The sequence below is a fragment of the Balaenoptera musculus genome, chromosome 17, assembly GCF_009873245.2.
Source record: "Balaenoptera musculus isolate JJ_BM4_2016_0621 chromosome 17, mBalMus1.pri.v3, whole genome shotgun sequence".
Lineage (NCBI taxonomy): Eukaryota > Metazoa > Chordata > Mammalia > Artiodactyla > Balaenopteridae > Balaenoptera > Balaenoptera musculus.
In genome coordinates, this window is record NC_045801.1 from 12,221,077 (window position 1) to 12,237,889 (window position 16,813).

The window sequence follows — 16,813 nt, forward strand, 5'->3', positions numbered from 1 at the left end:
AATTCAAACCCTGATTTGTTTCACTCCCAAACCCAGGCTGTTAACCACCATTCTCTCAGCCTCATCTCTGATCACCTCTCCCACACTCCCATCTCATGCACACCTGACTGCTGGCCCCTCTAAGGAAAACTGATCCCGCAAATCTTTCAGGCCTTTGCACATACTTTTGCTTCTCCATGGAATGCTGGAACATCCTCTAACCCATCACAGCAAGGGAGCCACCTCAAATGTCACTCTAGCAGATGCTGTGAGCCTCTGGCCCAGTGTCCATGTACAGCACTGGGTACACTCATCTGTCAGGGGCTGCAGGCACTGGCTGCTAAAGCTAACCACTCATAGCTCCCTTCTCCAGAAAGATTGCCCTTGGCTTTCCTAGAGGTGTCCAGGATGTGACCACACAGACACGTACCCACCCAGGGCAAATGATTGACTGATGAAGGGAAATAAAAGCTCAGGCCCCTTGCATTAGGTAGGACAACCTCTGCGGTGCAGTTTGAAAGCACATCTTTGCATAGGTCCTTCCCCTGTCCTATCCTACTTCCCTTACTACTTGGCTCCTTTAAGAGTACACCCTAAATTAATCCCCATCTCAGGCTGTGCTTCTAGTGAACGGACTTAAGCCAGGCTCTTCCTCTGCGTTGCCATTCCTTACCTCCCCAGAAAGACTTTATATTTTCAGTATCAATGCTCATAGAACATATCTCCATTATGGCATTTAGCATAGTATTTAACATTGTTCTGATAATGCTGTACCGAAAGTCCTTCTCCTTCGATAGATCATTGGTTCTTCTAGGTCAAGGACTGTGCCTTTTGAAGCTCTGTACCCTCACACAGTGACAAACATTCAGGAGGCAGGCACGCCATTTCCTCCAGCTCACAGGAAACCCTCCGCCCTGCCTGTCAGACTGGAAGGGCCCTGATCCAAAAAGACTTGGCTGTTACTCTGTCTGTCCCATCTCCCAGCCCTCCTTCCCCACGACCCAGGCTCACATTATCAAGTTATGTTTAATTAATCTATTTTAGGGTCAGCTTTGCTTCTGCTTTCTCATCCACAGACCCTCACCTGTCTGTCTCCTTGCCCCACCTCTGTTTAATCTTCCTCTCTCCTTTACTTCTCAGACTTCACAGAAGTCCAGAATTTAGGAGTACAAATCATCTCATCAGAGCCAGTCCCTTGGCTGGATGCAAATGTAAGACCTCTTTGATTTATGAATGTCATGCTCTTCAGAGGGAGGGAGAAATGTCCCATTAAATGATATCCATCTCCCCAATCCCATTAATAAGCTAATTTAAAAAGTTAAAGAGAAGTTCGTGGAGAATAGACTGGCTTCTGTAATAGTATGTTGGCTAAATAAAATATTAATAAAAACACAACATGTGTCTGTGTCAGATTCCTCAGTGAGGAGGATCGAGATCGTAATTGACAATGTGAGTTTCTACTCATTTATCTGAGGTGAGGCTGCAGTGTCCTTTCTCTCTGAGTTGTTTTTGTCATGATCAAATAGGCTTTAAAACACTAGCCGGATAGCTAACAAAGAATCATTCTGTGAGAATTAGATGTTTTAAATACAATGACTCAATTAATGGTCACAACAACCCTCTGTGCTAGCCAAGACATTGAAGCTCAGAGAGGGTGATTTAATTTCCCAGAGTCACACAGGTGGCAATTATCGGAGTTGGATTTGAACCCTAGTTGGTTTGGCCCCAAAGTCTACTCTCTTTTCACTGCACCATATTTTATGAGGGCATGCCACAAATAGGGGCAAGATTTGAACAGAGAAGTGATGATTGAAAGGTGAAAGAGAAGGCCAGAAAAGGTCCTTTTGCTTTAAATAAACTTATGAGTTGGGGAAAAAGCTGAGGAGGTGGACTGCATTTCCAGCAATAAGAGGAAGTCTTCTTTCAGCAGTCCAGTGTTCTATTTATAGCATTTGGTAATATAAGAGATGAGAGGCTAGGTGAGTAGTCAGCATTAGTTAGTATTTGAGACAACTGACCAAGAATGTTGTGTAGCCAAAGCAAAGGAAGGATAGAGCAGAGGATGTGGTGCCTTTCTGAATAGGTGAACTTAGTCCAATGATCAAGAATGAGGTAATAAAATTCATCACTATGATCATAGCCATCAATTGGGAAAAGGAGAGTTCCCAGAAGAAGTAAGGGCCACCACTTGTGAAAGCAAGGGATTACAATACAGGGTCTTCCATATAAGGGAAAAGGCATGAATACAATTATTTGTTCTTGGTTTATGGAGAAGGAAAAAAATTAAATGATAGCCAGACTAACAGGTTTAAGTAGGATGTAGACAGCAAAAGTCTTAGGTTTTCAGGGCAACCACCTCTCCCATAGCCCCTTAGCCACATTGGCTTCCTTCCTGCCACAGGACCTTTGTACATGCTGCTCTCTCTGCCTCAGACATTCTGTCCGCCTCTTCACTGGGATATCTTTCACTTACCTTTTGGAGCTCAGCTCAAATATTCCACCCTCAGGGACACATTCCCTACTTGGCTCACCCTCCTTCACTACATGTTGAATCAAGTTTAGGTCTCTCTAGGTTTTCATGGCTCTCTTTATTTTAATTTACAGTAATGGCTGCTCATTGGATTAATTAATCAACTAATTAAACTGTGGTTATCTAGCTTATGGCTCTCTTTCGGACGAAGCTGAAATCCTCATGTGAGAAAGAGAGCAGCTTCCTTATTCAGCACTATATTGTCAAAGTAACGCGTGGTGTTTAAAATAGGGAGCAATACAAATGAACTTATTTACAAAACAGAAATAGATTCAGACATAGAAAACAAATTTATGGTTACCAGAGGGGAAAGGAGAGGAGGGATAAATTAGGAGTTTGGAATTAACAGATGCACACTACTATATATAAAATAGGTAAACAACAAGGACCTACTGTATGGTACAGGGAACTATATTCAATATCTTGTAATAACCTATAATGGAAAAGAATCTGAAAAAGAATATATATATATATATATATATATATATATATATGAAATACTTTGCTGTTTATCTAAAACTAACACAACGTTGTAAATCAACTATACTTCAATAAAATTTTTTTTTAATTACATTCAATCTTAAACAAACAAGAAAGTTAAAAAACAGTAAAATGGGGAGCAATATGTATTTCTGGAAGACAGGAAAGGAGGGAAGGAAAGAGACAAAGGTTTATTGACTTATGTTATAATCATTTGTTTACGTCTTTCCAAATGGCCTTTAAGCCTTCTGATTCAGGGAGATTCTTATTTGTATTTATAGCCCTAGAAACCACAGTAGCTGGCATATAGCTAATCAATAAATAGCTATTAAAAAGATAAGGGTAAAACCTGGTTTCTTAAATTCCCACCCCTTTCTCCATTCTTGGGAAGAGGACTGTTTTGAGTCTAGAGCAGGTCCTCAAGTGGAGGTCAAATGACTCTAACTCAGGCACGGAACTGATCTGTCTCATCAGGCAGATCCGTGTGTAAGAACCAAAGTGCAAAGGGGACTGAACTGACTTGTGTTGGTTTCTTTAATTTGGTGTTTCACGTACTCTTTTTTTTTTTTTTTGAATTTTATTTTATTTATTTTTTATACAGCAGGTTCTTATTGGTTATCCATTTTATACATATTAGTGTATACATGTCAATCCCAATCTCCCAATTCATCACACCACCACCACCCTGCTTTCCCCCCTTGGTGTCCATACGTTTGTTCTCTACCTACATCTGTGTCTCTAGTTCTGCCTTGCAAACGGGTTTGGTGTTTCATATACTCTTGTGATGAAGAACCAGTTGTTTTATTTGTTTGCTTGTTTATTTGTTTTGTTTTTAAATTTTCAGACGATCGCAGATGATACATGGTCCCATTTCGTATGACTAGTTTAGGTATTATGGCAACATCAAATTGCTATGAAAGTCTCTAAATGCTTACTTTCAATTTCTGTACTTTTCTCATCAGCATCGGTCCACAGACTATAGAACCCTGCTCTAATATACTGCTTTCTACAGTTCAAGCTGGCTATAACGGTTAATAGGTTTCAGGTTTACATGACCTCTCTGGAAAAAAAAACATAACATATTTTCCCAAGACACAACTTGGAAAACTACCAGCAGATGAATTGTGTTTTCAGTCAAACTTCCTAAGCTCAAAGGTGAGACCGAGCAGGAAAAAGTTACCGAGATGAGCACACAAGTAAATCTCTGATTGTGCTCCTACAAAATATATCTTTGTATTAAAGGAGTGATATAAATTATTTGTCTGTTCACTACTAGAATATATAGATGATACATCACAATTTAGAGCAAGATTTATAGAAATATGAACACTTGGGTACAGGCTGATAATTTTTCCATATACTAAACTTCAATTATCATCAATCATAGCTTAATCTAGCTTTGATTCTTGCATTATCTCATTCATTCCTCATAAGATCCAGTCTTTGTGTGCTAAACAACTTCTACTTCCCTATGCAGAGGGCAGACCAATCTATCCATGCCAGCCTGGTCTAGTTCCTTGAGCAATGTTTTATATCGTAGAAGTTCCTCTCTTCCATGAGATTCACTGTTTCTCAAGTTGACCTTGTACAACCCATCCAAGACAAGAAATCTTTCTAGCAATGCAGATGAGCCCCCTGTGTGTGTGTGTGTGTGTGTGTGTGTGTGTAACCAATCCATTTATTACTGATCAGGCTAGAATACGCTTCAGTAACAAAGAATGCCCAAATCTCAGTGGCTTAACAAAACAAAGGTTTAATTCTCACTCATGCTATGTGTCCACAAATAATCGGCAGGATCTCTGACTGAGGTTACGTTTGGACAGATGCTTTCATGATTACTTGGAAAAGGTTACATGTTAAATCATATCCTGGTTCTTTTTTTAAATTAATTTTTATTGGAGTACAGTTGATTTACAATGTTGTGCTAGTTTCAGGTTGAGCCACTTTTCTTTTGTGAAGTAAAACATCTTTCTTTCCTGCTTGCAATGTTTTACTTTGTTTCTGCCCCATGGAAAGAATGCAATTTCATGTAAAAACATTGGGTTATAGAATGTTCTTCGGGGTTTAGCAGGAAAAAGAAAAAACACAAACAAAACTCGAGGATAGCTGTGCTCCAATTGAGAAAAAAATTGCCTTGGCCATGAGTTTTTATGTCACCATAATCTTCTAATCATCCCTCCTTTATTGAAGAATGTCTCATTATCACTCCGTTCATGGGAACATGATCCCAGCAGTTTTTATAACCTATTTTGATCCCTTAGAATCAATTGATTTTCTCAGATAGGGAGTGATTCTTTTTTATTTCTCTCAAATGTTTACAAAATGCATTTCAGCCAAGTGAAGGATATACAGCGTTTATGCACGGGGTTTGTTTCTCTCACGCTGGTTGCTCACTGGTTTTATAGGTGTTCAAGACAGCAGACAGTTGTAGACAGAAACAAGAATCCCAAGCAAGACAAAATAATAGGGGCCAGAGAGTAAAGATGGGGAGCTGGGCCAATAGTCGAGCCCATGTTGACCGACCAGATTTAGCTGAGATATTAGAGGAATAAGAAGGAAACTTACTTTATGAACTTCTTTCTGAAGAAATTCTTTATCTCACTCTCATCCACCACAGTCAGTGACTCCAGTTCAATCAACCCTTCCTTTCAAACACCTGTGGAGATGGGGGCGGGGGGGCGGCTTCTGAGGCCTCTGCAGTGCTTTGAATTGTTTGCAAAACATTCTGAAACATCAAAATGCAAATTGAGCGCCAGCATGTTCCTCTCTTTTAAGAATGAGTCAAGACTTTGTAAAATTGCTGAGACTCTGAAGTGTCATGTAATCTATTAGGTTCCCATTTAAAGTTCGTGTCTCATGATCAGAACATTCCCCCCTGAGACCGTGTGTGATCTGTCAGAGGGGAGTGACAAGCACATTGAAGGGGAGATGAGGTTGGATGTGTAAACCACGTGCAAGGTATTGGGCGAGGTTGCTGTAAAATATTATCTCATCAGATTGTCATCATGATCCTGTGAGACATTATCATGACCTCCATTTGATGGTGAGACTTAGAGTAAGTAACTTGCCGAGGTCACAAAGTAAAGCTGGCGTACTCTCTGAGCTCCTGGCTGGGCACCTGACCTTCACTGCCTAGGGAATACATCTGGTCCAAGGATTTGCATTCCATCTATACATGGTTTATTCTCAGGATCTCAGTGATCTTTCTAAGTACGAATTATGTTATATCATCTTCATACTTAAAACATCCCAAAGGCTTCCTTGTGCCTCCACAAAACCTTACTATCACTCGTGAAACTCAGGTGACCTGGCCACTAGCTACCTTTCCAGATGCATCTTCCTGCATTCTGCCCCTTGTTCACTACAGTCCAGCAACCATGACCACTCCCCATCATTCAAACACACCCTCTCCTCCAACTAGATACTTTTTTCCTCCATAAAATTGATCAGTACCAGAAAGTATCTTTTTTTTTTTTTTGTATTTATTCTCTAAACACTTTGCTCAAATATAAGTCCCTTCAAGGCAGAGTCTTCGTCTCTATTCATACTCAAGAATAGTGATCAGCACAGAGTAGAAAATCATTCTCCACTGGCAGATTTTTCAGATCAGATTGTTTGTATATGCTTTTCCTTCTGCTCAAACACTCTTCATCTTTGCATGGCTAACTCCCATTCATCCCTCTGCTTTCATCTTAAATGTCACTACCTTGGGAGAACTTCACTGGCTCCTCCAAGATTGCTCCTGTTTTATGTTCCATAATACCCCTTCCCTCACAGCTCCTACCAAAATCTGCAGCTATGAATGAGTGATGGTTCTATGATTTGCATGTGGCTCCTCCACCAGATAGCACTACAAGGAGGGAACCATGTCTGTTTTATCCCATGGAGAACCTGATGGGCCTAACAAAGGGCCTGGCATATAGTAGATGTTCAATAAACGTGGAAATAAAGAATGAATAAATGAATGAGAACAGAGGAGGCAGATTCATGGAACAGTGTGGAGACTGCCTACCAACAACCTTAAAGTAAGTCTTCAATTGCAGCTACAATCATCTAAGGGGGATTGCATGTCAAGAAGGATAGTTTTCAGAAGGACAAAAGATTTTCCACAAAGTAGCAGAGATGAAGGATGAGGAAGGGCAAATGGACAAAGAAGGTGTGGCATGAGTAGGATGACAGTTTCCTGTGCTATGCTTTTAGAGTCTCCACGTGTGGAAAAGAGACAAAAGCAGAAGACCAGAAGCAAAAGAGAAAAAGGACCAAGAAAGAAGAGATGGAAAGAGGTGTCAGATTGGAGAGGCAGGAAGGGCAGGTCAAATGTTGAGGATAAGAGATAGAGAACAGACAGAAGCTAAGTGGCTCATTAGAGCAGGGTGGAGTATTAAAGGGCTTCATGGGCCCAAACACAATCAACTGACAGTAACTAAATTGTCACACTGCTTTTTCTATTGGGATTTTGCAACCACATGAGAAACCTCTAAGCTTCTCTTCAAGTGTGATAGCTGCTACTGTGGTCTGGCAGAGATGGCTGCTGGCTTGTTACGGTACATATTCCTTCTTCCTCCTTGATAACAGTAATACTCCCAGCCAAAAAATCACATTTCTTAGGCTCCCTTGCAGAGGAATGGCCAATCATGTGTAAGGCAAAGCATTGAAATGGAAATTCCATTGGAGTTACTTAACCAAGAGCTGAATCAAGTAGGAGGTGAGACCCACTGTTCTTCCTTATCCCACCCCATTCTTTCTGAGTGACTTGATGGTTGGAGCTCTAGCTGACACCATAGGCCATGAGGCAGCCTTGAGATGCAAATAGGTACTAAGGAAGGTTAGGTAGGATAGAAGGAGTCTGGACCTCTGATATCCTTGTAGTCACTCTATCTACCTTGGACTTGATTTATGTCCCTTAAAATGGAAGCCTTATGTGTCGGGTCACTATTTGGGGGGTTTTCATATATGCAGGCATACCTGATTCCACCTGATGCATGAAGAAAATAAAATCTGGTTCACATCCCATTCTCAATGCAAAATCACATTCAGAGCAATGAAAAGGGACAGGCAGTGATATCAAACAGATTTACTTGTTGTTTGACCTTCGGCAAGGGTCTTTACATCCCCGAGACTCTGTTTCTTCCTCTGTCAATTATAGTTAATAATTCCTTTGCAGGGCTTTTGTAAGGATTAGATCAAAGCATAGAATGTGCCTTGCACAAATGAGTAGCTCAATAGTTATTATAATTAAACAAAATTTCATTCCGTGGAAATAAGTCAATGTACATTTATTTATTCAATCAATATTCTAAACAGTTATTTTGATGCCGAGCAGACAGAATTACAGTCAGGATTATTAAGGCAAATAAGGCTGATTGGCTGAGACCAGATATTTTGAGAGATGCCACTGGCAGTTGGTAAACTGAGAAGAAAGAAGCAAATAGCCAAAACATAATTTTTGTATTTTAATACAATTTCATGTTTGCTAAGTTAGCCATAAAACTGAAGGTGTGGCCCCCAACCCCACTTCTTGACATCTTTATCTGCGGTTGCTTCTAAGTTCCCAATCTCATTAATTACAGCTTCCTCTGATATTCACTTTAACCTGAGTTTCAAAACCTTGGTGTACTTGATGTTTCGTTTGATAATTCTTTGTTGTGGGAGCTGCCTTGTGAGTGCATTATAAGATGTTTAGCAGCATCTCTAGGAGACCTCGTCCCCCTAGATGCCAGTGGCACCTCCTCCAAAAATCCTAACAATAAAATATGTCTTCAGACATTGACAAATATCCCCTGGATGGGGTGGGGGGGCAAATATGCCTCCACTGAGAATCAACACAAGGTGATTGAAACTCCCCCGGCACAGGGAAGTTCTGCACTGGGGTTGTGTGCTTTGTGCTGGGGTTAAACTTCACTGAGGACTAGCCTTGATTCACAGGTAGCATAGCTGCCAGAGCCCAATTCTTCCCTCACAGCTTCTACAGGATGCTTTCCTGAGACCTATTGTTTTTACCGTAAAGGGCATCTTAGACCATTGTCTTTGAATATGAGCTACAAATCCCCACACAACCTGACCACCTTCATTTTGCTCCCTCTCCACCTTGCTTTCAACCGCCTTCCGGCCACAACGGCCTGCCTTCAGCTTCTGGACAGTCTCGAGCTCATCTTCTTCCCCAAGACTTCACATGCCTTGCCCTGGTCCCACCTCCCCCTTTGCTGAGCTAACTCACACTCCCACACACTCCACCAGACAACGTTAGGACTCGCTGTTGCAAGATTTCCTAGCACTCGATACTTCCATTTCATAGCACTTCTTATAATTGGAATTAATGCTTTGAAAAAGATGTGCCAAAGTCCAGTTACCCTGCTCAGTTTTCAACCTTGCCGTGGGCAGGGCGTATGTCTGACCTGGCTTGTGTACATCTTGCCCATGACCTGGCATGAAGCACGTGCTCAGTGAATGCTAAATGTTGAAAAGACTAATTTTATGAGCAAAAGAAATTTTAAGTAAAAACAAATGTATTTATAGGAGACAAAGAACTTACTATACTTATCACCCTATGTCTTTTTAAAGAGTCCTTGTATGTCAAAGAGAGATCTGAGCAACTGCAGAGCTGGCAATTGAGAATCTTCCTTCTGTCAGCTCCCCTTTTTTGTTCTATGAACTGAATTCATGGGAAAAATCAGAGACAAACACATCTGTCAGTCCTGGGAATATCACAACGCAGTGCAAGTTTTGGAAGCTTCTGGAAGCGAGCCGATCCTGAAATTCACAATACATTCATTTTAAATGTCCATCATTTGGGTTCTCTCTAAATTGGAATGTGTGAAAAGAACTCATCATTCAGAAGTGTTATTTAACACTTGATGTTTTCCAAAAGTTCTGTGATGTTCGGTTAATAAGATCAAGGAAAATACTTCTAGGTAAGTCTCTGTGAAATTTTTGTTTCAAAACAGAGATCACAAACTGAGATACTCAAGGTTATATCCAGCCAACCTTAGTGTTTACTTTAACCAGATTGAGACTGCCTGGAGAATGGTAAAATCAGTTGCCAGCATGAAAAAAAACCCAGAATATCCTACATGAAGACCTAGATTTCCAGTTTTTCATAGAAAATCAGTAGATCAAACAGTACTGGGACTACCTTCTCTCACGCCAACATTTGGCTAGACTGGAGTGTAATTGTTGCCGCTTAGCTGAGAAGCATTCCGGTTCTATTGAAGCCAGGACATCTGCTGGTCACCACCTGGCCCTTAGAGGCAACCTCCATTTTCTGCCTTGTCTTGTTCTTATCACTATGAGGTGTACATATTTTTAATATTCATCTCTGATATCAAAAGCCATGCAAGGGGCTTCCCTGGTGGCGCAGTGGTTGAGAATCTGCCTGCCAATGCAGGGGACACGGGTTCGAGCCCTGGTCTGGGAAGATCCCACATGCCGCGGAGCAACTAGGCCCGTGCGCCACAATTACTGAGCCTGCGCGTCTGGAGCTTGTGCTCCGCAACAAGAGAGACCGCGAGGGTGAGAGGCCTGCGCACCGTGATGAAGAGTGGCCCCCGCTTGCTGCAACTAGAGAAAGCCCTCGCACAGAAACGAAGACCCAACACAGCCATAAATAAATAAATAAATAAATAAATAAATAAATAAATAAATAAATAAAAATTTTTAAAAAAAGCCATGCAAATATGAATTCACATAGGCTTTATCTATTTCAAATCACAGAAATGACATTTTTCACTTTTGATGAAGAATTGGTCTCACTTCCCAATGTATGGAACTGTGCTGTTCAGTGTGGTAGCCGCTAGCCACATGTGGCTATTTAAATTTAAATTAATTTAAATCAATTGAAGTTTAGTGATAAAGCATTTCCTCTTGGGCATTTTAAGAAGGAATTAGATGCCATCATTACGAAAGAAGTGAAACCAGAATGCGGGTCCAAGCAAGGGTCTATCACAGGAGAAGTCAGATGGACCACTAGGCCCAACCTTGTATTCCCAAAGGCCTCAAAGGTACATGTTTCGATGTCATCTCCAGATACAGATGAGGTCGAACAGAGTCACAGAGCACACTGATAGGACAGAGAGCTGATACTTTCACCATGGAGCATCAGACGTACAGGCCATCAACAAGCCCATGGTACAGTCTGAATTAATTCTTTACAATAGATTAGTTATCGGACATTTTTGTATTAGAAGTATTCATTTGTAAAACGTAGGCTTTAAAATATGATCATTTTTGCTTAAAAAATTAATTTAAATCAAATGAAGTTTTTTTTTTAATTGGAGTAAAATTGCTTTACAATGTTGTGTTAGTTTCTGCTGTACAATGAAGGGAATCAGTTATATGTACACCTATATCCCCCTCCCTCTTGGACCTCCCTCCCACCCCCTGCATCCCACATATCTAGGTCATCGCAGAGGACCGAGCCGAGCTCCCTGTGCTATATAGCACGTTCCCACTAGCTATCTATTTTACACATGGTAGTGTATTCAAGTGAAGTTTAAAATTCAATGCCTCAGCCACCGTAACCACATTTCAAGTGCTCCATGGCCACATTGGCAAGAGGCAATCATGTTGAAAAGCTCAGATAGGAAACATTTTCCTCATCACCGACAGTTTTATTGGACATTGCAGCTCTAGAATATTTCTGGTAAATGGAGAGTGTAGAAGAAGAAAGAAGAACATATGGAGTTTGAGAGACTTGACTCATTGTATGGGTTGAATGGTGTTCACTCAGAAATTCATATGGTGAATTCCTAATCCCCAGTACCTCAAAATGTAACCTTTCTTGGTGATGGGGTCTTTATAGAGATAATCAAGTTAAGCTGTGGTCATTAGGATGAGCCTTAGTCCAATGTGATTGGTGTCCATATAAAAGAGGGGAAATTTGAACACAGAAACATGCATAGAAGGAAGTTGATATGCAGAGAGAAGATGGCCATCTACAAGCCAAGGAGAGAGGCCTGGAACAGATCCTCAGAAGGAAGCAACCCTGCCGACACGGTGACTTTGGACTTCAAGCCTTCAGAACTGTGAGACAATAAATTTCTTTTGTTTAAGCCATTCAGTTTGTGGTACTTTGTGACAACAGACTTAACACACTAAGACACTCATGGTTCATTCATTTGTTGACTAAAACAGTGGCTGCCACACACTTATTCAGTACTAAAAATAGCAGTAGGCATTTGAAGGAATATCAAGATAATTTGATCCTTCCTCTAAGAGACTCACAGCTTAGTAGGGGTGATAAAAACATTATCTAAATAACTATAACAAAAGTAGAAAGAGATAAAGGCTTTGTGAAACTTCTTGTGGCTCCTTGAAAGTAGCTAGAGGATTTAAGAGGATACCAGTTCTCCAGACCCTGCTGTAAGTGTTTATTATGATGAGGCTCAATAATAAGCTCTTCAAAAGAGTAAAATTTATTATTTGTTTTAGTGGACAATGCATGAAGTAGTAGCGCTACCCCTTCCTCCCTGCCCCAGTCTCCCCCATCTTTTCACAGACTGGGAGACCCCATTGTCTTCATATTCTCCTACCCAGTGGATGCAGCAGGTGACAAATTATAGCAATCCTGCTCAGTCCACAACCTGCTGCTAATGGGTCCTCACCAACAGTGCTTCTCCTTAGCAAGTCCCCAGATATCAAGTGGAGCTTTCACATATCATCCAATTAGTAGGATGAGCACTGCAGGAAGCCTGGTTATAACCAAGGCTAAGCCTTGTCAGATTTCCCTGTACCCCAAAACCTCCTGGAAGCAATAGACTGATCCTCACCAGTCCATCTCCTCCAAGGTTGTTTCATTAAAATCAAGGCCTTGTTTCCCATTACCTCACTTATTTCTAGGACCAGCTTCTTAGAATTAGGACCTAATCATCATTGGCTCAACTATTGGTTTCATTTAGAAAGGTAATTCACTTTCAGAGTGTGCAAGTTTATAGTCTGACACTCATTTGCTTTTTCCTCTCAAATTCCCAGACACAGTCACAAATAATAATGTCACTTGCTTAATTAAAGTCTGTATCCAGTTCAGCCTCTCATTGTGGGCAGTGGCCATGTCTGTCATTGTCTATGTATATTCCTAGCAGGAAGAGCATACAGCAGATGACCGTTGCATGTTGAGTGGTTGAAATAATTTTAGGAACCAAGCATTGTTCATATGAAAAGTTTCTCATTGTTAATAAGTTAGTTTTACAGACTACAAAAGGACCACCCTACTTAAGAGGATGGGAAAATGACTTCCTGCCAAAATGATCATGAAAAGCTTTGCAGAGGAGACAGTATGGGAGTAGAATCTTTAAGGATGAGGGGACTTTATATACGTGAAATTGGAAGGAACAAATGATGCAGAACAACAAAAGCAAAACCCAGAAGGCAGGAATGCATGAAAGAGAATTATAATAAGTAAAATTGGAACAGTGAATTGTAAGCCAAATTGGGAAACAATTTTGAGATTTTTTTTTCTGTTAAGTCATAAGGAATTATTGAAAGATTTTGAGACAGTGATTGATAAGTTCAAAACTTTTTTCAGGAAAATTAATTTGGCAGTAATGTTTGAGACTGACTGAGTAGAGCAAAACTGGAAGCAGAGAAAACAAGTATGAGAGAAGGATGTTTCTATGCCTCTATGTTTATATATTTCTTTTTATACAGTTGCTGTGGTTATTGTTCAGTATGGGCACATTCATCTGTCAGACTGGAGAAAGCTGACTATCATAGCATCAGAATGATCTTTTTGTACTTCATGTATTTTATGTTTATTTCCCTTCTGTTTAGTATTTTTTAAAGCCTTTGAAAATTTCCATCCTGCATTAATATGCAAGAGTTTCACCCACTCTTCCAGTAGGAGTGGTGGTGATGGGTATGTCAATCAGAGCAGAGAGTTGAGTTCTCTTGGTCTAGTTTGGTGGTTCTCAACTTTAACTTCACATTAGAATCTCATCTACACATGTTTTTAAACCCCTCAGTGCCCCAGGCCACACTCAGATTAATTAAATTAGAGTCTCTTGAGAGTAGAACCTAGGCATCAGCATTTTCTAAAGCTCTCAGGTAATTCCAATAGCAACCAAGATTGAAAACCGTTAGTCCAGAATCTCCCTTTTCTCCTGGAAAGTCTCCACAAGAGATAAACCTTGGAGGTCTGCTTTTGCTTTATAAATATCCATAATGTTTTCCTTATGACTGAAAATCTGTTACTTCTATGAGAGAACACATGTGGACCTGAATTAAGGTAATGGTAGGAATGACAGAAGACGGCATGAATGATATCACAGTGGAAGAAGTAACAAAAAAGAACTGGATTCAAGGGTAGGGAAAGAAAAGAGGTGAATCGAAGTTAGCACTGAGCCTTAGAGCCTATATCACTAGGTCTAGCAGGGAGCTATTAACAAAATAAGAAGAGGGATGATGAACAAGTTTTGTAGGAAAAAGATGAGCTCAGAATTGAAGAAACTGAGTTAGAGGTGTCAGCAGGACATGAGGTAGAGATGTCACACAAGAATTAGATATATATGGATGAAGCTTTGGAAAGAAGCCATAACTGGAGGAAGAGATTTGGGAATCAGCCACATTGAGGTTAGTAGAAGATACAATGCTGGATGAACTACTAAGGGGAAGGCCCTAGAAAGAGAAGAGAAAGAAGCCAAGGACAAGTCCTACTCACACTTCATCACCCCAATCCATAAAGATCATCACTTCTATTTCTATGGTTTTTAGTACTTTGTGCTATGTCAGAGAATTTCTCACATTACATTGATCTAATAATTGTCTCCCAGCTCCATACTCAACTTTGTCAAGGGCAAGGCCATGAGCAATTAATCTTTACATTCACCAGTGTTGAACCAATGCCCAACACATAGTTGGCCAATGAATGAATATCAAAGTGAATTAATAGAAACTATGCAGCCCAGAGCAGGAGCCACAGTGACGTCGCATGGTAGCATCCTTGTATTAGCCTGGCCTGTCACCAGCATGCTTACATTTTCTTACCAGCCTTTGCTCCAGTCACCCAGGGTCCATTGTAACAAATAACATTAAGCCAGGGATTTATCCAATACTTACTGAGCGCATGTTACCGTGCCAGGCAAAATGAATAATGCAAAATTTTTAAAAGACCTGGTTATTTACTTCAAGGAGCTTATGATCAAGCAGAGGAGCAAAGTCACCTCCTCTGTGATGACTTTCCTGATACTGCCAGGCAGACCAAGGCACTCCCTCCTTTACTCCCTTAAGACTTGGTACATATTAATAGAGTAGCTTAACACATTCTCTTCTGATCTTCTGATACATTTTTCTCCTTTACAGAAGATGAAACACTACTCAAGAGAAATAATTGTCTAATTCATCTTTATACCCCAATGTCTAATACACCCACATTGGACTACATTTTGTTTCTCAGAATGCTGCTGTTTCTTCTGCTTCGGGGTACTTGCACATGCTATTCCCTCTAACTAAAATTTTCATCCTCCATTTCATCTAGTGTTGATCTATTTTATCTTAAAGTGTTCAGCTGATGTGTCATTTCCTCCAGGAAGCCTTCCCAGGCTCCAGGTTACCTCTGGGTTAGCTGGCCCTCCAGAATCATCCATGGCTCACAGTTCCTGTCTATGCCAACCATATTATACTGCTTGAATATTTATACAGCATTCCCACCCATTCACATTGTATCATAAGTTTCTTTAAGATGAAGACTATGTCTTAGTTTCATTGTGTCCCCATAACCTAATTTAATACTTGTAGTCTATTAAACTCCCTAAAGAAGTGAAATGAACCCACACAGTAGGCCTTCAATAGGTTGCTGAATAAAGTGAATGTACAGATCTGCAAAATTCAAAGGTATAACTAGAGAAGAACACGTGACAGTGTGAAGGTGAGTGATGGCTATACCATGGGATACAGATCAGGAGTACAACAGGAGTCCAGAAATAAGGCTGATCAATGGAAATCAATAGCAACCAGTTGTGCATGGTACTCCAAATGACCTCAATAGTGGCTACTAATAATTTAGTCCATCTTGTATACTTTTGATATATTTTATTGTGATCACAATTAACAATATTATTCTTTTCTGAGGCAACATCTAATGAGTATAATGATCAAAGTCTTGAGAGATCAATAAAAAGTTATTTATAAGCAAACAAGATTTTGGAAATTTTAAGCAGATTTTTAAAAATATAATGAACCTAGAAGGTGCCACAATTCTTATAAATGCTTCTGTGAATTCCATTAATTCACAAAATTCCACGAATTTTGAGTTCAAAATATACGATGTGTTTAATAATGCATGTTACAGAAATTCTATGTTTAATTTTAAAATGTTAGGTAAATATATCCTCAAAACTAAATATAATTTTTCCTGTCATTATCTACTTGCACTTATCATTGTCAAACTTTATCAGTAATTATAGTATTAATGTGTCAATTAAAGACTTCTTTGTTCATTGCTCCAAGATCATCTGGAAAACATAGCAGATTGACTTTGACTAACCATACATAATTGTGAGATAGATTGATGAATGGATGGATAGATAGATAGATGATAGATAAATGAGAGACAGACAAACAAAGGTATAATTCATTAACTGCCTCCTATGGATGAGGTACTATATTATATGCTTTGTACATACAAGTTAATTTACTCGCCATTGCCATGCTGGAAGAGAATATTGTTATTCACTCATCATTAATTAGAATACTGGGCTCAGAGCAATTAATTAATTTACTAAAGATTGCTAAACAAAGAGGTAGCTGTGGGTAGGCTTAAACCCACAATTACCTGACTCCAGAACTTTGGAACATTCTGTGCTGCATTGCTGTGTTGTCTTTTAAGGCTAAAAA